General features: G+C 39.0%; 1 protein-coding gene and 1 long non-coding RNA gene across 9 annotated transcripts in view; one reads left to right on the top strand and one right to left on the bottom strand.

The window, feature by feature from the left end:
- The window catches only part of LOC123365248 (small nuclear ribonucleoprotein F-like), a 94,415-nt gene extending 76,763 nt beyond the window's left edge, over positions 1 to 17,652 (bottom strand). Inside the window, exons 1-3 of one of the 8 annotated variants that reach the window (XM_045007960.1) lie at positions 5,473 to 5,566; positions 5,125 to 5,167; positions 2,572 to 2,852 (exon numbers count right to left, since the gene is read on the bottom strand). The gene's annotated coding sequence lies outside the window, so the exon portion shown is untranslated. Of the gene's footprint in view, positions 1 to 1,402; positions 5,072 to 5,124; positions 5,567 to 17,146 lie in introns of those variants that run through there. The other 7 variants (XM_045007957.1, XR_006577495.1, XR_006577493.1 and 4 more) reach the window with 7 other exon arrangements.
- On the top strand, positions 1,358 to 20,813 carry LOC123365249. The gene is made up of 3 exons (XR_006577496.1): positions 1,358 to 1,530; positions 2,109 to 2,183; positions 19,461 to 20,813. It is a non-coding gene; the product is annotated as an uncharacterized LOC123365249 (long non-coding RNA).
- Positions 20,814 to 21,816: the final 1,003 nt, after the last annotated feature.

Here is a 21,816-nt window from a genome sequence, read left to right as displayed (position 1 = left end):
GTTCAAGAAGGATGTTAATAAATTGGAAAAGGTTCAGAGAAAAGCTATGAAAATGATTAAAAAGCCAGCTGGACAGTGACAGACTCAAGAGGCTCATTTTTTTAGCTTAACAAAGATAAGATTATAGGTTGACTGTATTAAATATTTGTTCCCCATGTACATACATGCAAACTGTAATAATGGGCTCTTCAATCTAGCAGAGAAAGGTATAACGTGATTCAATGTCTAGATGTTGAAGCTAGACAGATTCAGACTGGAAATAAGACGTAAGTATTTAGTGGTAAGAGTGATTAACCACAGGAACAATTTATCAAGCATTGTAATGGATTATCCATCACTGACAATTTTTAAATTAAGATTTGATACTCTAGGAAATATTTTGGGGAAGTTCTAGGTTGCCTGCATTATAGAGGATGTCAGACTAGATCAGGGATCGGCAACCTTTGGCACACGGCCCATCAGGGAAATCCGTCGACGGCCTGGGACAGTTTGATTACCTGCAGCGTCTGCATGTTCAGCCAATCACAGCTCCCACTGGCCAGGGTTCACCATTCCAGTCCAATGGGGGCTGTGGGAAGCGGCGTGGACTGAGGGATGTGCTGGCCGCCACTTTCCGCAGTCCCCATTGGCTTGGAATGACAAACTGCAGCCAGGGAGCTGCGATTGGTCGAACCTGTGGACACTGCAGGTAAACAAACCGTCCCGGACCATCAGCGGATTTCCCTGATGGGTCATGTGCCAAAGGTTGCTGATCCCTGGACTAGATGATCCCAATGATCCCTACTGACCTTGGAATCCACGAATAAGAATGAAATCACCAAAGAATCAAGATATTTTAAAACTATTGTTAAATAAAACTTCTAGGAAGTTTATTTTAAAAAAATTGAGGCTCCTTTTCAGAGAATTGCTTCTGGAATTTCCACCACATGAATTGTGTGCAAGGCCTTGAGATTCCTCAATTAGCTAACTATTCTGGGGAAAGTGACATCAACACATGAGGTCTAATGTTCTAAGTGAGTTCATGGAAGACCTACACTCCCAACAAACATTAGATTCTTTCTACCGACAACACAGGGTTATAGAATTATGTCTTCCTGTCGTGTTCTATGCCTTTTCCATTTGTTCCATAAATAATTCTTAGTTTATATAAATAATTACTGTTTTTAGTTTAATATTTGTTACATTCAAACTTCGCTTGTGACCTTCTTTTCACCTTTACATAAACCACTTTAAGAATTTCCATAAGGATAAGGTGGTATTTGTTATGTTTCATGGCATAGACGCAAGGAAGTTTGATAAAGACAAATACTCATGCTGGAAGGTTGTAACGTAACACTATTTTATTTCTTAGAATTCAGAACACATAAGAACCCAAGAACAGAGAGTGTGACATCTCCCAGGGTGCAATCAAGACTGTAGGACAGCTGTGCCCTCTTATTTCTGCAGTCTGGTGTGTACTATGCCCTGCTTTGCTGTATGAGCTGACACACTGCCACCCACCCCAGCCTCCAGCATGCAAGTCATCCCCAGGTATGTATCAGAGTGTTATGCCCAGCCACTCTTCAATTATATAGAGAGCGACACCCACATATCCCTAGTCCTAGTCTTGTACTCCCGGAATGTACTTCCTTGTACTGTTCAGATATTCACTGAACAATACAAACTCACTCCCATTCAATCAAGGGGAAATGGATATGCACTAGCCTTTGTAAACTGAGTCAATTCCCCAAACACTTCACTCAAAACCACACTGGTTTCAATAAATATAAAATAGACTTACCGACTACAGAAAAATAGGTTTTAAGAGATGAATCGGTATTGGTATAAAAGGTGAGAATTGGTTAAAAAAAGAAATAAAATAGAAAACCATAATCTAAATCCTGTACTTTATCAAGCCTATAATTCCAAAAGTAAAAGGATTTCTCTCACCCAAAACTTGACAGCAGTTCATGCTAACTAGAATGCCTTCTGGATAGGACCAGCCACTCCCAAAGTCCAAATGGAGTTTTCATTGTCTTCCTGGATATCTTGTTTCCTTGTATAGAGATGAGGGAGGGGAGGCAGGAGAGGTTATGAGGTCATTGTCCCTCATTTATACTCTTCTCCAGATGCTGGAAGATCCATGCTGTGTCATGGCGTTGGGCAGCCTCCATAGCATATGTGAGCTGCTGACCATCCTTCAGGTAATCAAGAAATTTACAATTCACAACTCCCTGGTGGTGAATAGCCAGTTAAGCAAACAAGGGTCTCTTAGCAACTGGCGGGGTATTAGCCACGCCTGGTCTCTGAAGAGCTAGACTGTGGGTGTTCCCTAGAATTATAACATGCTCCAGTTACAAACATATAGCAAACTCTTATAACTCCATATATATTGATGATACACACATTTAAACAGGATAATGATTTTCAGCAAATCATGAGTTTTCAAACAACACCTCACAAGACATACTTTGTACAAAATATAACCATATACAAGTGGTCATATGGGGGTTATAGTGTGTTATTTTGGGGTTACAGTATGGTCAGAGAGAAAAAACAGGCTGCTCCTTAAGGCAGTGAGGCACAACTCACCTCATCTTGTATTAAGATGGTTCTTTCCAGACTGGCCTGGACTGCACATTTTGCTACAGAGTCTTCTAGCCTGAAAGTAGGATTGGGAACCACTCCACACACTCGTGCTCATGAGGGGATAGCTTGCATTTCCAATGCCATTCTCAGCGCACCACAGTATTATCTGTATTCCCCCACATACCTCCCCCAGCAGTTTCTGAATTTCAAGGGAATCAAGTTTTTACTCTGCCAGCTTCCTTCCTTCATGAGAAGATGTGTTCAAGGAAGCAGATCCCCATAATCTGGATATAAAGAGAACCATAGTTTATTGTGGAGGCAGAACCCATGCTTCAGAAAGTCAGTCCATCATAGTGTTTTGAGAGATGTTCACGGATGAAGGGATCTCGAACCAAAGATTGTCTAAACCAGTGGCTCTCAATCTTTCCAGACTACTGTACCCCCTTCACAATTTTAGACCTGATCTTTGCAGATTCTACCAATAAGCCTCATCTTTTTTTATCACTAAATGCAGAGAAAGCTTTGGACAAGGTTAATGGGCAGTTCTTAAAAGATACTCTAGATACATTTGTTTTGGGCCCCAAGTTTCAAAATTGGACACTCACTTTTTAGAGGCACAAACTTAGGGTGCCCATTATATCCTCTTTTTGCCATTTTAATGGAGTTGTTTACCCAATCAGAGATAACCCTATAACATACAGAATTACAATAGGAAAAAGGGAACACAAATTAGCCTTATATGCAGCCAATGTTATGGCTTTTTTTTTATTAAGCCAAATCCAGCTCACATACTAGTAGAATTCCAAGGAGAAATCTTAAAATTTGACAAAGTGTCAGGATTTAATGGAGGTGTGGGCTCTGAGCTACAGAAAGCTATCAAAGATACATACAAATGGGTAATTACTTTAATAAAATACAGAGGAATACACATTTCTAAATGATGTCAAGACATGTAATATTACCCCTTGGATTAAGAAAATATAACAGACCTGGACATTAGTCAAAATCCAAAATGTTATGGTTAGGCATAGACACCAAAATTAAGGAATGTAGAACATAAGGGGCAATGGGTTCCCACAATTCAACAAATACATTAATAAAAGAAAATTACATTAAAATTAGTTGTGTTTTACTCCCCTTAAATTGAAACAAATTTATGGCACAGGGACCGGAGAATTTCTCCATATTATGGACAATCTAAAAAATTAAGACATTTTGAAAAACTGTTGGAGACGTCATAAGGGTGATAACAGGGGGTCAGCTGTCAGATAGCCTCTCAGTATTTTCATTAAATTGTCCTAAAAAAATCTGTCTTGTGAAAGCCTTAAAGAACTGAACACTCATCTCCTATTTGCTGCTAGAATTACCATAGTCAGATGATGGAAGAGGAGTGACTCCCCTAAAACTATAGACTAGTATCAAACTGTGAGATATTCTGGTACTAGAAAAACTAACTCATCCAGTCAGAGTTCTACAGCAGGGAAGGAAAAGAGAGAACTTACAAGGCTGGTACACCTTTTTGGCGCTTACTGAAGGAAAGTCATTGTCCATCACTAAACCTGGTAGTTTGAGAACTTTGATTACTAAAGAAGGAAAAATCCCTTCAACAGTCAAAATTAAACTCAAAAAGTAAGATAATAAAATAAGGAAGTTAGGAGGAAAAGGAGAAAAAGCTTAATATCACAGAGTTATGATAGGAAAACTAACAAATAGGTTATATCTCGAAATGTAAGAAAAACAGATGTTTGGACTTAAACATGAGATAATGAAAGACTGTAACCAACGCTACCAACTGATAAGACAGACGATAAAGACAAAGAGTAGAAACGCATCAAACACAATACATGATAAACACCACAAAGTTGGAGAATGCAACTTGTAACAGGTCTTATCAATACATCTTTAGTGACTTAGATGGGCCAATTTATAATTCTGTATAATACTGTTTAAGTTGTGAAATGAGTTCTATGCCATTTCTGTTATATGGATCTGTTAATAAATAAATAAAATCAGAAAAAAATTAACCAGAGGTTAATCCATTAGCAGCACCATGTCTGCATCTTCAGCATGCCTCTGCAACTAACATCACTTCTTTACAAGATGCCCCATGCATTTCAATTCACATTTATTTTAAATAGTGCCTCAAGTGTGTGCTAGATGTTTCCTGACGCAAACAAGAAATGCTATAGTTGCCCTGACGTGATCATGGATTTCTGGGTCATACTATGCATGTTTGGACACTGCTGCTTCCTTTCTATGATAATACTGAATTTCTAAATGGTGACTACTCTCAGTAGAAAACCTTACATTCCTATTTACATACACTTGAACATTTATGTGTAGCTACTATATTATTTTGGTGATGGTTTTGCAAGCAACATTAACCTTAAAATCTTTAAGGCTAATATGTACAATTCGCATACTTTTCTGATACCTAAGCCATATTACAAATATTAAATAGAACATACCTTCAAAAAGCTACATCAAAATTGGCTAATTTAAGAAAGTAGTTTAATTCCATATACATTATATAGTTATAGACCATTAGCCACTCACCTTTTAACTTTGACAGTTCTGTTTAGTTATTCTCTCCTCTTTTCTGTGGAAGAGACAAACAGTCTCATTCAGTTACATTGAAGAGGATTTTTTTCCCCCAAAGATGAAAATTTGCAGAAGGCCCTTCAAAATGTTCCTGTTACCACAACAGATTGCATTTCTGCCTCTGATGTAGAAAGGTAATTTGCTTCAGGTTCAATTGTGCAGGACACAGTGGGGGCGGGTAGGATGCAAGCATTGGCACAGTGGCAATTCTTACATTCCCTTGAGTACAAGAACTATTTGCACGTTAGTGATACTACTTGTGCTAGCCTTCTTAGACAGGGTAGGGAAAGACCATTGAGTTACCCTCACTCCACAGGCTAGTGAAGATGACTAAGTATCACATACTGTACTTAAGAGTGACATAAACACCACATTTCCTTAATGTTCCTGATGGCAATTATACCAGACTGTGCAGTGGAGAGGAATTCCTCCTTGGGCAGCATGCTTCCACATCACCTCTTGCCCTCTTGAAGATTTGTGTCAGCATAGAGACCTTCTGTGATGTGCTCTGTCACTCTAGGACAGGATAATTAAACATTTTTTAGTTGTAGCACATTTTGTTCTCATGAGAAGTGACGGCCCTGGAAAGCTTAACACAGCACAGCAATAAGAAGTTCCTCACACTAGTCTTACATTGCTTCTCAGTTTTACCATTTTAGGGAATGGCCATTAGAAGAGGAGCAGTCAGCATTGCCACCAAGCCCCCCCACCCCGTTTTAAGGCATTTATATCATACGTTCACACAGCATTTTGAGGTGAAACTTGACATTCAGACAGCCTGAAAGCAAATGTTATTACTAAATTTGTCAAAACGGAGGTAGCTGTTTTAACTAAATAAAGGATATAAAATGAATACAAAGTTAACCAATTTCAAGAGTCATAGAATCCACAAGAAAAGCCCAAGACAGATGTAATGATTATGAAAAGTGGTGCTTTAACAGCCTTGGAGACTGAAGTCCTATCTATCAACATAACAGGCACAGCCCAGATGGGAGTATGCAAGCTCCCCCAGACACACTGTTCTGCCAATTTTCCTTAAACTTGACCTGGAGGGGCAGTAGTTGTCTTATTCAGTCCTTGACACCTCTGATAAGCCTGCCAACATGGGTGGCATTGGCTGATATGGACTTTTTTTATTGGCACTTGTCAAACAGGAACTAGAGTAACCCCCTTATTTTGGAAAGTAGTAGGGTAACCTCCTCCTTATTTTAGAATGTTCCATTTCTATTACTTGTTCTCTGCTTGTATGCAGTATCTTTGTAGCCATGTCAGTCCCAGGATATTAGAGAGACTAAGTGGGTGAGGTAAAGCTTGTCTCTCTCACCAAGCTGGTGCAATAAAAGATATTACCTCACCCAACTTGTATCTCTGTTCTCTGCTTGTCATGTGTCTTATTGATATATTCAAGGCTTGATCCAGTAAAGTGATTAGCACCTTGCATGATTGGGTCTTAGATTTATATTTATATTAGATTAGATTTATATTACACAAGTTATAAATAAGAATCTTCTTTGACAATACACAGAGCCTACATTATCTGGTAGCATGTCACAGATGAGTTATTGCTGATTCAGTGCACAAGCATTCTGAAAGATCTTACTGCTTTTCCCTGATGATTAATAAATATACTTAACCAGAGTACTGTACTATAACCCCAGTTCTTTTCTCAGCTGCCATTCAGAGTAATTATAAGACAATCCTGGTAATAAGTCACCTGTGCTGTACAAAAAAAAAAAGAGAAAATTAGATTATTTGTTTAGCAACATTGCAGTAGCTGAACTGTCAGACTAAACACAGAGGTGTTGTAATTATCTCCTGTGCAGTCAAGTCTCCTGTAAGTAACGTTAACTATATGGCTGCCTCTTCCCTTAGTGCATATGGATAATTTCTCAGGGAAAATCAGTATAGTTTGCAGAACCTTTACTACAATTTTGTTGACTGTTAAATATCTGCTTTTTTGGTAACATTCTAATCATGTTTTTAAATGAGCAGATACATATTTGGATCTATCTCACAAACATTTTTGGCTAAGAAATTGGTACAAGATGGTCTACCTTGGTATTTTTCCTGAGAAGGCTGTTGTGAGCCAATGGTTCTGAAAAAATAGATTGAGATCCACATAGTGACAATAAATCTCAAAAATTAAGTCCTAGGTGGCTAAAGCTGGGCACAGAAAGTTAGAAGCCTATATGAAAATGAAGCCATTGGGTCTATTCTCTAGTTTGTCACGGCAAACTAATGCATTTTAACTGCTGATCCAATGTAATGTTGTGGAGTAGCATTTAATCAATAAATATAACCAACATTAGTAAAAGAGGGTGACTAACAGTCATCTAACATTGGGGAAATACACTCACCCATTATCATTCTGAATGCCTACAAGGAATATAATGAATATGGCTATCTCCCATTCAAATGTCAGTGCTTGTGAAAGCAACACAGACATAATGTCTGTGGTGGGCAGAAGAGTTCCAGAGAATTTGATTGACTTTAGACTTCCCTTGTAAAAAGCCTATAATTATAGAATGTCAGTAAATGAGATTATGGAATTGACCATATACATGCAGAGTTATTATTCCAATTCTTCACTTTCATGAGATAAAAAAAAATCTCTTGCAGAATATGCAGAACGTTTAAAATTGAAGTATGCTAAATGTTGGTTTGCAATAGAGTAATAAAACCAGGGATTGTTTCAGGGCCAGTTTTGTATGATTATTATAAAATGAATTTCAGATTAACACATGATGAAAAGGGTTATTGCTTCTGAAGGAATCAGACCAGCAGGGTTTTTTTTAATTACTGTGGTTCCATGCAAGACAGTTTAAAAACCTGCATATTGATATTTGAGAGCTTTCTGCTCCAGATGAACATGTTAAAGTACTGCTATTGTTGATATTATTGATCATTTGAAATACTTAAAACCTTACAGTTCAAAATTCATGTTCAGCTGCAGAAAATTTAAGATACTATGGTTAGATAATAGAGTCAATATATCAAGGACCAGTTTAAATAAAAAAAACCTTTTTCTTGCTAAGTTCAAACAGATTTTATTAAAATCAAATCATTAATTGACTTTAAAACAATCTGCATAACTTGGAGAATAAAGAAAGCTGGATCTCAGCAAACAAGAGAATGAGCTGTAAATAAAATTTATCAAACTTAGGCAGAAAACACCTTCTCCCCAGCCCCTTTGATGTACTAAACACTATCATTTGTCAGAGAGTTAGGCTTTCCTAGAAAAAAGTAATAACATTTATGGTAGTATCAGCATTACAGCTGATCTAGCTATTAGCAGACACAAATGCAGTCTTTTTATTTGCAAATAGTGAGCAGATCCATTTTTGTAAGTTTGCTTCTTGCTCATAGTTTTTGATGAATAGCTTACACAAACATAACTGAGCATTGGATTGTTGTAATGAATATTCGTTTCTTTTATATTCAGCATTTGCTATTTGAGATTTGTGACTTGTCACCTAAGTTTATGTTACTGGTTCTGTACCCTTATTGGGTGATTTAACATTTACATACACTACTTCCACCCAAAATTAAATGGGTTCAATCACACATTGAGTGGATGTTTCAGAGAACTATCCACAATGACTCCAAGATCTCTTTCCTGAGTGGTAACAGCTAATTTATACCCCATCATTTTATATGTATAGTTGGGATTATGTTTTCCCATGTGCATTACTTTACATTTATCAACACTGAATTTCATCTGCCATTTTGTTGCCCAGTCACCCATTTTTGAAAGATCCTTTTGTAGCTCTTCACAGTCTGCCTGGGACTTAACTATCTTGAGTAGTTTTGTATCAGCTGCAGATTTTGCCACCTCACTGTTTACCCCTTTTCCCTTATCATTTATGAATATGTTGAATAGGACTGGGCCCAGTACAGACCCCTGAGAGACACCACTATTTACCTCTCTCCATTCTGAGAATGGACCATTTATTCCTACCCTTTGTTTCCTATCTTTTAACCAATTACCAATCCATGAAAGAACCTTCCCTCTTATCCCATGACTGCTTACTTTGATTAAGAGCCTTTGGTGAGGGACCTTGTCAAAGGCTTAAATACACTATATCCACTGGATCCCCTTGTTCACATGTTTGTCGACCCCCTCAAAGAATTTTAGTCAATTGGTGGGGCATGATTTCCCTTTACAAAAACCATGTTGACTCTTCCCCAACAAATTATATTAATCTATATGTCATACAGCATCACAATCAAATGTTAAGCATAGTGAATCACTTGCGTTATGACATGTTTAACTAGTTATGTTTGATTAGAATTTTAAGAAGTTGTCACATATAATAGCCCTGTCATTTAAATTTACCATACAAAGGTCTGTTTGTAGATTAGCGATTCAATACTACCTGATTTCTTTGGGGGTTTCTAAATTTTGTACTATACAAACTTCTGTTGGAGAGGGAAGCTTTTCAGCCACACACACGTTCTGGCTTATTTCTCTCACCAAATTGGAGAATTGGTCTGAAATCAACAAGATTCAATCAATAAAGACAAGTGCAGTGCTTTGCACTTAGGAAGGAAAAAATCAAATACACAATGAGGAACCACTGGCTATGTGTTAGTTTTGCTGAAAAGGATCTGGGGGTTACAGTGGATCACAAATTGACTACAAGTCAACAATGTGATGCAGTTGCAAATAAGGCTAATACTCTGGAGTGGATTAACAGCAACGTTGTACGTAAGCCACAGGAGGTAGTTGTTCTGCTTCACTCATTGCTGGAGAGAGCCCAGCTGGAGTATTGTGTCCAGTTCTGGATGCCACATTTCAAATAAAGAAATGGACAAATTTCAATCAGTCCATAGGGGAGCAACAAAAACGATTAAAGCTTTGGGAAACCTGACCTACGATAAGAAGTTAAAAAAACTGCACATGGTTAGTCTTGAGACACAAAGACTGAGGAGGGAAGCCCAATACGTTAAGGGCTATTATAAAGAGGACAGTGATCAATTATTCTCCATGTCCACTGAAGGTAGAAGGTAGAATAAGGGGTTAATCTGAAGATTTAGAAGATATTAGGGATATTTAGATTAGATATTAGGGAAATGTTTCTAATCATAAGGGTAGTTAAGCACTGAAATAGGCTTCCAAGGAAGGTTGTGGAATCCCTATCACTGAAGGTTTCTAAGAACAGGTTAGACAAACACCTGTCATGGATGCTCTAGGAGTACTTCATCCTGCCTCAGCACAGGGAGCTGGACTAGGGGATCTCAATGTCCCTTCCACCCCTACATTTCTGTTATTCTATGACTCTAGCGAGTGACTTTCAAGAAAAACTCTCCTGGCTGAAAGCATAAAAAAAAGCAAGTTTGTTCATCAAATTAGTTTTCTCTAAGCAGGTCAGAACGCTGTGAAAAAGCTGATGACATCTTATTAGGTGTTCTGTTTTGTTAAGGGTATTATTAGTGTTATGAATAATGGTATTATTACTGGTATAAACACCACTTCCACAAAACATTAGTGTACTTTATAGGGAGGGGTTGTTGAAAGCTAATTTACAAAGAACATAGGTCTGTTTAATTATGTTATCTTATTTCCTGTGGATGCCACCCCTTTATCCAGTGAGAAGGACATAAGTAATGGCTAACCTTTGGGAAGAGCCATGCTTAATGATTTAATGAGCCTGGGTTTCTGCCACTCTGTTGTATATGGTTTCTTCATTAAATAAAGTAAAGGCATAAATGTGCATTTCACCTACAAGAGCAATGGCAATGAGTCACCATAGCAACCATGAACAGCTTAGCATACTTATTTGATCTTGACTCAATAGCATTTAGCACTCCCATCACAGACATTTACAGGAGAAAGGTAAACTTTCAAATGGAATAGAGTTATTAGAGATGTGCAACCATTTTGCAATGGTAGAAAAATTGGTTAAATTTACCTCTCTTCTATTCCAAGAGAGATCAGGTAAATATTCTTATTCAACTAATGCAGTCTCTCAAGATTAGCAGTAAGATACAATGCTGAAAAAAATGGCTTTTAACTTAGTTTAATTACTTTATAAATTGACTGTGTGGCATGGCAAGCCATGTGATATGATGTGCAGTGTGGGTGTACATGTGCATATATAGTTCATAGCAGACTTGGGTGGAAAAAGATCAAAATGTAACTACCTGTGCTATTACCACTAAGTTTGATAGCTATTAAATACTGTGGTCCCGATCCTCCATTCCTCTGGAGCTATGCTCAGCACAGGAACAGAGGGGAGGCAAAGTTAGCTTTAAGTCACCTATATACCTCCTATATTCTAGCTCAAGCCCCTGGCATAAACTAGAGCAGCCATAGTACTGCTGTAACTTACACTCAGCAGCATCTGCCCTAGTGGCCATTCCATAGCCGAGACTAGCTACAGAACTGCTTTCCTTGGCACGCTTCATTCTTTCCCTCACACATCAGCTGATACTCTGTCAGCTCAGCACTGTGTGGGGAGCCCCCTGACCCTGGGATATTTCCCAGGGCCTATAAAGAAGCCAGAAAATGTTGCCTGTGACTTGGTTGTCTTCGTCTGGCTCTTTATAATATGATCAATATCAATTATCATCCTAATTAAGGACAGAACAAAACTAACTAAAAATATATATGAATCTATTAAAGTTGGATGAACAATGTTTAATTTAAAAAGCAGACAATATGTTGTACGCAGGGCACTTGTGGTTGGGAAGGGAACACAGGTTTCTATTTGCAGGTCATCAGTTTAAATCCAACCAGGATTTTAGCAATAAAAGTAGTTCTATCTGAAAGGAATATGATGGTCCATTTGGACTGAGCTTGGGTTTCAATATAATTCATAGTAGACATATGTCCATGTGCATCATAAATACATCCCTTACAATTAGCATCCTTGTCAACAGTCACAGCAGAGAGGCCAAGGATAAAATAGGCTCAGTCCCAGTCTCCACTTAAAAGTTAGATTGACATTGCTGTGTCAGTCAGCACCGAGGCTGTCAAACTGTTTTTAAAAACACCAACGCTGAACTCATGTAAGTATTTTAAGACAATAAATTGTACTTTGTATTACTAGTCTTTGTTATTGAGATAAATAATAATTTCACTGCAAACATGTGCCAGGGGATTTGAAAGATTCAAGATGGTCCCATAAAAATGAAGTGGACAATTTGCAAAGCTATAATCTCTCAAGGTAACATGGGCTCAAGGTATAATATAAACATCACAATTAGGAAAATAGTCTTGCCACACTGAATCAGACTAGTGGCCCACGTAGTACAGTACCCCGTCTTCAACAATGTCAGATGCTTCAGAACAAGTGCAAGAAAAAAAAACAGCAGTAAGCAAATATGGGATAATCTGCACGCAGGGAAGTTTCCTCCCACTCCCTGCTAGTCAGAGGTAGTCAAACCCTGGAGTCATTAACTATGTACAAATCAAACACATGAAATTATACTGATAGATAGCTCTTGAGTTCAAGTTGAAAACCTCCTCTGTGATCTAGGGCCGACAAATGAGATGCTTTCAAGAAAAATCTTTCAATGACTTCTCACTCAGATAAGTGAATGCAGTTTAGAGAGAGAGAGTGACAACAGTTCAGACTGCAGATCTAGAAAAGAGACAATATTCTAGCCCATAGAAATTGGAGACAAAATGACCTCTTAGATCATTTACTCTATTTCCCCTGTCAGTGCAATATTATTCCCTACAATATACTTTCCAGTAGAGTCCAAACTGTAGGCAACCCTAAAAAAGAAATATTTACCATGATGCAGTTTAGGCTTCACTTTGCATCTAGGCAAATCTTCCTTTGGCTTCAGTGAGTAAAGGCAAACCAAACACATCAAATTCCAGTATTTTCCTATACTGAGAATATGACTTTATGACGAGGGCTTTGCATTGTATCACAAGTAGGGTGATGATTCCTTATGTAGTTCTACTCTGAAAAAGGATTTTGTACAAATGGCATCCCGGGGTTTAACGTTTATTGTCTCTAAATAGTAGGCAGAACAAATGTGCTCACTGGGCCTGCTGCAAATGTTTCAATGAAAAATGGTTTTGTCGAAACCAATTTTTTTAGTGAAAACAAAAATGATTGGGTTTTTTTCAAAAGTTTTAAATGAATTTAAAAAAAAAATCAAAAAGCTTCAGTTTGACATATAGTGATATTTCTACTTCCCTGGAGTTTTTACTTTTTTAAGTAGAGAAATCCCTTAGTCATCTTCTCTCCCCCAAAAGAAAAAGGAGGGGGAAATTAAAGAAAGAAAGTGAGAGGGGGAAAAAATTCTCATTTACTTTCCTCTCCGTTGAAAAAATTTGGAAAAAAGTATGAGTGTTTTTTTCACACATTTATCCCCACTTTTAAAACTATTTTCCCTTGGAAAATATTAAAAAAAAACAAAGTCAGGGATAGCGTCACTTTTGCTCACTTTTGAACATATATTTTACTCCCCACCACCACCTTTTCCAATGGAAGACAATTTATAAAAACATTAAAGTAATATTGTCTCTTATTTTTTTCACATTTGCAACGGGGGAGGGAGGAGTTAAAATTAGCATTTTTTCCCTGAGAAAAAGGAAAACATCAAAAATTCAAAACAGTTTATAAATGAAAAGGTTTTTTAAAAAAAAAATGCTTTCACTGAAAAAATATTTTAAAATGAAAAATTTAAACAAAATAACTTCTTTCTTTTCAAAAGGTTACATTTTGATGCACTTTAGTGTTTATTTTCTGAGTAATAGTAGTCAATGAGGTTAATCCGAGGCGCGATTATTGCTAGTTGAAAACTTTTTTCCCTCTGGTTACCAGCCCTGTAAATGCAACGTGGGATCTGAGAATCCAGCTGGGCTTTTTCTTTTGCATAGATCGTCAAGTAAAATGAGGTTCTGCAGACCAGAAAGGGCCTTTGGTTTCACCTGTGTAACTCCATTGTTTTCCAATTATGCCCTAAATGACATCAGTTCAATAACAGTGGGGTTGCACAGATGTGATTGATTTGAATTTGATAAACATGTTTGTTAATGATGCTCAAGAACAACAGAATCCATTTCACTCTCTTAGTTGCATTGATGCCGATACGCTAAAAGGAATGAAAAGCAGTGAACATTTTGATTTTTGTCACTAAAGTCTGCAATTGTGACTCAGAACATATGCAGGAAGCAGATTTACCGAGCAAGCTGATGCCAGTTTTACATAGTTGCTTTTCAAGGGAGAGTTCCATTTTAGGGAAATCCAATATACATCTTTCATAACCCTTTAAGAGGCAGTGTAGACTTAGAGAATGAAGGCCATCTAATGTCATTGCATGCAGTTCCAGCATGTTAACATACCATTCCACTATTAAACTCCAACATAGAATTAAAATTCTGCAATAATGTTTGATTCTTTCAGCACCAGTTGCAAATTAAATAGTTGTCTCCTGCGTAAGTTCCAACTTTATAGTAAGACTCAAAGGGAGAAACAGCCCTCATTATTTGTAAGGAGTGGGGGAGGAAAAAAATCACTCACTATGACATTGTGTACTATATGCCAAGTTTCAGCCCAGAGCAAATTTAGAAGTCTAATTTTATGTTCCTATGAAAACAGATTTATAATAAACAAAATGGATACAAATTAACCACAGGGATGTAAACTGTACCACAATAACAACATCATAAACTGTGTGCTGGATTAGTTATTAATTGGTTGACACATGGGTTATGTGTTTTAATTGTAAACCTGCCAGACATTTTATGACAGGCATAGCTTATCTATAAGAAATACTTTAAAAAACCCTTACTGTTTACTAGGTACCTTATTACCCTTAGAGCAATGAAGCTGAACTGTAAGGCACTGTAACAGAATATTCGGACAGTGAACTTTGATTATAAAAATATTTTTGCACTAATTAAATTGTGGGGAAAAAAATCAAGCTAAATGCACATTCTAGAACTGAGCGCCTGGTATCACTGGGCCAGAGCAGCTCTATCTACGCCTTTTGAAAGCTGTGCTTTAGAAATCACACTCCCATAATGTGCATTGCTGCTTGGTGTAGATAACCCCTCACAATTGAACTGGTGGTAGCTCTAATGGGAATGTTTGTTCTTAAAATTCCCTAGCGTACAAAACACCCTGGAGAACAAAAACTATAATTGTGACTAGCCTCTCTGCACCAGTTTATGATGGCAGGGGAAAGGTTTCTTGCACACTGTCCTGCATACCCCAACTTGTAACCCTGCAGAACCCACTCAGGGGCTAATCACAAACCCATTATTTAAATAGTACACTTGAAAAGATGGAAATGTGGCAAAGATTTTCAAAGCAACGCATTTAATTCAAATCAATAGAATGTGTCTAAATCCCTGAGATTGCTTTACTGACATATTGCTAGCTGAGTAATAAATTATGGACTGAAAATATCCATGTGTGAGCATTAAGTCAAATTCACCATCTACCATGGTGAGTTGTGGGAAGAGGGAGGAGGGAAGGGATTTGAAAGTGTGAGCCAAATTCTACTCTGCCCTGGAAATGGATTAGTTATTCCAGAATAAAGTCATACTTATTCCAGAACAGAATGTCAACAAAAGGGATTCCTACTGGAATAGCCATGGTAGAACATTTATTCTGCTATCGCTATGTCACTTAATTTCTTCATATAGTCAAATCTTTGTTTCAGGAGTAGCATTACAGTCAAATCAGTGGAGACGGTCACATGGAAGTAAGGCCATTTGTCTGAATAAAATTTAGCTTTACTTTAATTCCTGTGGAGAAAATGAATTGCAGTAAATATAGTCTGAAATTCTCCTTTCCTAAGAATGCCTGTTACTGGTTCTGCCAACAAATTAATAACCTGGGGCTATGTATCCTTCCCCTATGACATCAGAACTATTATTTGCTACATTTTTCTTTTTGCACAAAAAAGATATTTTCTAAGTGAACATAATAAAAATAATTGATTGATTCTAGTAAAGAGGTGTTATTTGTTTGGTGGCTCTCATCATAACTTGTTAGAGGATAAGAGCTTGTCAGAGAGAATATTGTTCTGGCTGTGGGTCCAGATATTAAGTGGGGCTGCTGAGTGTCTTGTGATGGCTTTAGGAGACTTAGCAACCTACAGGAAGAGGTCAGCTCCTCACAAGCTCAGGCTCACTGTGGATAATGTGATATATTGTGAGATTTTTGTGAACACTGTTCAAACATATCACAAGAATTCCAGAGTTGCTAGAAGAATAGCAACAGTGCCAATCTTTTCTTCAATGGTCTTCTGTGACTGAAATATGTGTTTATTACTGAGGGCTGAGGTAAGATTTGAAAAGAGGTACTGTAAGGGTCCGGGTGCGGGTCCCCTTGTCAGGTGAGGGGTCGCTCTTCGCCTTCGGGCGCCTGGGAGCCAGGCCACCTCACTACAGGAGGCTTGAGTAGCAGTTCAGTCACACAGTCCGCGCCCTAGTTCAGGGCGGGGTAACAACAAGTATAGGGCTCAGACCCTCAGGCAGGGCTGAGCAGCAGTTCAGTTTATAAAGCCCAAGCCCTAGCTCAGGGCGGGGCAGCAACAAGTATAGGGCTCAGACCCTCAGGCAGGGCTGAGCAGCAGTTCAGTTTATAAAGCCCAAGCCCTAGCTCAGGGCGGGGCAGCAACAAGTATAGGGCTCAGACCCTCAGGCAGGGCTGAGCAGCAGTTCAGTTTATAAAGCCCAAGCCCTAGCTCAGGGCGGGGCAGCAACAAGTATAGGGCTCAGACCCTCAGGCAGGGCTGAGCAGCAACCGGTAAGTCCAGACCTTTGGGTCGGGGTGCTGGTGTGAGGGGGCGGGGGAGACTGCCACCCGTGAGTGGGGTGGCAGGGGGGACACAGGCCCACCCACTCCACTGTGTCCCAGCCCGGGGCCCTAGCAGCGGCGTGGATCCGCTGCAGTCAGTGGGGATCTTGGCCGCAACACACTGACATAGGCTCAGGGTCGGCGGCAGCCAGACTGGGGTTGGCTATCCCCGGGCCACTTCCAATCTCCCCCTCCAGTGGTACCTGTGTCCTCGTGGCTTCAGCAGGGGGGTCCACCAGCATGGGCTCCTCAGGAGACGGGTGCACAGGTGGGCTCGACTCCTCCTCGGGGTACCGAGCTTGGGGCAGGTTCGGCCAGTCCTCCTCTGGGTACCGGGCTTGGGGCAGGTTCGGCCAGTCGTCCTCTGGGTACCGGGCTCAGGGCAGGCTCAGCCAGTCCTCCTCTGGGTACCGGGCTTGGGGCAGGTTCGACCAGTCGTCCTCTGGGTACCGGGCTCGGGGCAGGCTTGGTTCGGCAGGAGCGCGGGCACCAGCGTCTGTCCTCTCCCGCGGCCAGGCTCCAACTGAGCGCTGGGCCCGGGCTTTTATACTTCCTGTCCCGCCCCTTGACTTCCGGGGGGCGGGGACAGGCGGTGGTGGCTCCGCCCATTGAGGCAGCCGGTCTGGCTTGTCCCTCTCAGGTGTGCCTGGGAGCCAGGCCGCCTCACTACAGGTACACATCCCCTCTTCAAATCATTTTAGATTGTGGCCCTTGAAATAGACAGCCCAAGCCCTCTCATGGAATTAGAGAATGACATCAAAGAAGTATGACATCAAAATTCTAGAACTTGGGCACCTGAAGTTAGCCACCTGAATTCATATTCCGCCTCTAGGTGTAGAGTATCTATGGCTCCCACTGAAGTAATCTGACACTATGGTTGCTCAGCACATCTGAAAAAAAATCAGTCCAGTTACCTAAAAGCCTGAATGTGGATTTAGGAACCAAGCTTCACACACCCAGGTTTGACAATGATACTCAGTCCTAAATGTCATTGCTACTGCCACAATTGTACTGCTTCCTTTCTCTGGGAGATTGTATATTTGTCTTTCCTTTAATGTTGTTTTCTTTAATCTAAAATGAAATTCTAGATCAAAGTACAAGGTATGCTCTTGTGTCTAAAAAAACCAAACACTCTCTTCAAGAGACAGGATCTAGTAACTGGCACTGGTAGTATGGCTGGTAGTGATGCACTCCAGCAAGATATTTTATATGCTTTTTAAAACTAACAAAAATTGTAATATTGCTATGAATTTTAATTAACTTTTATTGCTTTAGTACAAGGAGCAGAAGAATGCTGGGTCAGAAATAATTAGGAAGACACCCTGAATGGCCAAAAATCTGAGGAATGCAGGAGAGAGAGGGGCAGAGGGCATCATGAGAAGTGGAAGACATTTTAAATGGAAGAAAACATTCTGATCCTGCTGATAAATCTCAGATATACATATCTTCTCAGTAAACACAGTTTATTATGTTTTGGAATTTTCCCTGAAGCATTTGTGTTTTAATTCTGAAGAGAGTAGACATCATATGGTTTCTCAAAACAGACTCATTGTAGCAGACTAGTGAAATAAACTTAATTTGCACAATTATATGTTCAGTTATGTACCTCTATACTTACCCACTAGTCAACATTTTATCGGCTTAACAACCTTGTTCACCATCCAGACTGCTGTGTTAATCAGCAAAAATTTGGAAATTCCTATAATGCCTAGATTTAACTGAGTATTTTGAAGACTGATGACCAAATTCATTCCCAATGTAGCTATGTATTAGATTAAATTTGGATTTGCTTGCTTACCTACCTAGCATGTGGGTTTACTGCAGATATTTTGATGCTTGTTTTGAATACAAGCATCTATATTTTGTGTACAGAATTTCACAGGCAGAAAATTGCATTTGCAAATGGTCAGATAGTTGGAAATCATCCTATGTGAAAGTGCTTTTTGCATATAAAAATGTGGGATTCTATCTGTACACAAATTTGAGTTGAACATTTGGAGTCTAACAGTGTAACAGTTAGTGCATGATAAAACTGAACTTAAATATTTGAATCCAACATAGACTATGATTACATTCACTAAAATTAAGCATTCTTACTGATACAGATACTAATATACCACTGATATTAATAATTTCTCTTATCTGTTCCAGTAATAAAAATGTGAGTAATAAAAAAAATCTAAGGTAACCAGATAAAGTATCATAGAAAGAGTTTAACAATCCTAGGTCTGATCCTGCAACCCTTTATTCACATGAGTAGCCTCACTGAAGCCAATGGAACTATTTGTACACTAAGGAAGATTACTCATGAGAGTAATCATTTATAGCACCAGGCTACTTGGGGCTTCAACAAAACTGAAAAGAAGACTACCAGCTTGAGATTCTTCAAAAACTGTTTTTTATACTACAGATGACACACACTTCCATATATGGCAAAGGCTCTGTGTCCATATCTTAACAATTTGCGCAACTGATCTCCTGAGTTAATGAGTAAAAGACTGAACTTTTATTTTTCAGCAATGAATTCCTGCACACTAGCTTGGAAACAAGATGCCATTTATACAACATCAGGCTTTCCAAAATCATCTTCATATTTTCTGAACAGTTTTGCTCCAACTGGAAGAGCATGTACTACATCAACGAAAGGAAAGGCAGTGAGAAAAGCCAGAATGGAAGTGGGGGCTGGGAGGGGGAGAAGATGACAAAACCAAGCATATCCAGCTTGTGCACTCTCCTACCATGAAGCAATTTTTACTAAATCTGGTGACACTGAATTGAAGGAAACTGAGCCTTGGAAAAAGAAACAGATCATATCAAAGTCCATACCACAACTGTTTGCCTAATACAGTAAGATGCAATTTAGAACCGTAAGATGGAATTTCTCCTCTGTATTTAAGAGAATCTCATTAAATATCAAGATTTCATGAGACTGCTGCTTCAGGGAAGCCACCACTGGCCATAAGACCAACATTCTTCCCAATAGCTGCATAATGCTGTAATGGAAGGAAAATATGCAGTATGGAACATGCTGACTTTAATGGAAAATAGTTATTTGAAGCAATTTTCATAATAACTTAGAAAAACAGGCCCAGAATGATGATGAATGTGCCACTAAGGAGGCTGTAATGTCCCTAACAGCCATAAGCCAATCTGCGGTAGTGTCTCTAGCAAAAGAGTATACGGGTAGCAGCTGTGCATACACTGGGGCTGCACTCATACCTTCACTGGCTTTCTGCCTCTTTCCCCCCCCCCCATCTCTTAATTCATATTCCTTGTTCTCCTTTTCATCGCTCTACACATCACTGCATCAACTCAGTCCTCACTTCTCCCTATTCCCATTCCTGGTGGCTACTCTTAGTTCACCCCCCTCGGTACTTATTCTCTCGTTTTCACACTGGTGCCGTTGTGCCTCCTCTCCTTGGAACACCACCTCTGTGCCAAGCAACATCATTCTCTTCTCTCACCTACCCCCAAAAACTCACTTCTTTTGATTAGCTTTCTACTACCGACCGCCACTTGCTACAGATTACCACAATTACACCTCCTGTTCTCACTCTGACCATATGATCTTGGGAGGGTGAGGGGAACACAGGAACCTACCAAGAGACATCCAGAATTGAACAGCTCTCCTGATCTAACCCACCCTCACTCTCTGGTACTATGTTATATACAATTCAGATTGTCAAGGGGAAATGTTCAAAGGCACAAATAGGAGTTACGTGCCCAACTCCTATTGACTTTCTGTGGGAGTGGGGGATTAACTGTCCTTTGAAAATCAACCCATAAACTGCTTCAGACTGGGAACTTTCTTACTGTATGCCTATAAGGAGCACATACACATCTATGGTGCTTTATGAAGAATAGATAGTAGCCCTGTATGTTTATATTTCTCAGTTTCATCTGTTTGTAAAAAGTACCATATAAATTCTGTGTGGTACAAAATGTAACAATTATATTAAAAGCTTTTTAGCAACTTCTTTTTACTGGTACAGTGTTTGTAGAGGTTTAGCCATAGTTGCTCTAGGAATAGAATCACAGAAACATAGGACTGGAAGGGACCTTAATAGAACATCTAGTCCAGGCCTCTGCACCAAGGCAGGGTTCAGTATTATCTAGACCATCACTGATGGGTATTTTTCTAACCTTTTCTTAAAAGCCTCCAATGACAGCGAGTCCATATACTCATTAGGTAATTTGTTCCAGTGTTTAACTATCCTTAAAGCTAATGTCCAACCTATATCTCTCTAGCTGCAATTTAAGCCCATTACCTCTTGTCCTGTCCCAAATGGTTAAGGAAAACAATTTATCACCCTCCTCTTTGTAGCAGTCTTTTACATACCTAAAGACTTATGCTACCCCACCCCTGGCTTTTGCTACCACACAGCAACAAATACAAAAATTGGAGGCAGGGGATTCTAAACATGAAATACTGCAACAAAGAAAGATTAAAATAGACTTTATAAAGTACCTGTAAAGCAAAACAAAATAAATGAATTTCTCTGGATTACAGGAAAGCTTATCAAGAAGCAATATTTTTTTCACGTGTGGTTTTGTTGACTTGGTACCCCATTCAGGGACATGAAAAAGATGTGATCTCCAAAGTTACAGATCCTAATTTCTTATTTATGCATCAGGCTGATTGTTTTTTTTAATTGGCCTGGTTCCTAAAGGTTCTATGATTACTATAAAGACATCTAGAGACACAAGGTGGATGACATAATATCTTTTATCAGAGAGGTAGCTGTGTTAGTCTGGATCTGTAAGAAGAGATCTTTTTGGGGGTCTCTTTTTATAATATCTTTTATTTAACCAACTTTTGTTAGTAAGAGAGATACAAGAGACTGAAGCTAGTCAACAAAAGATATTACTTTAC

This window comes from Mauremys mutica, chromosome 2 (assembly GCF_020497125.1).
Source record: "Mauremys mutica isolate MM-2020 ecotype Southern chromosome 2, ASM2049712v1, whole genome shotgun sequence".
Taxonomy (NCBI): Eukaryota; Metazoa; Chordata; order Testudines; family Geoemydidae; genus Mauremys; species Mauremys mutica.
Note: the sequence above shows the minus strand (reverse complement) of the source record. Positions and strands in the feature narration are given on the sequence as shown.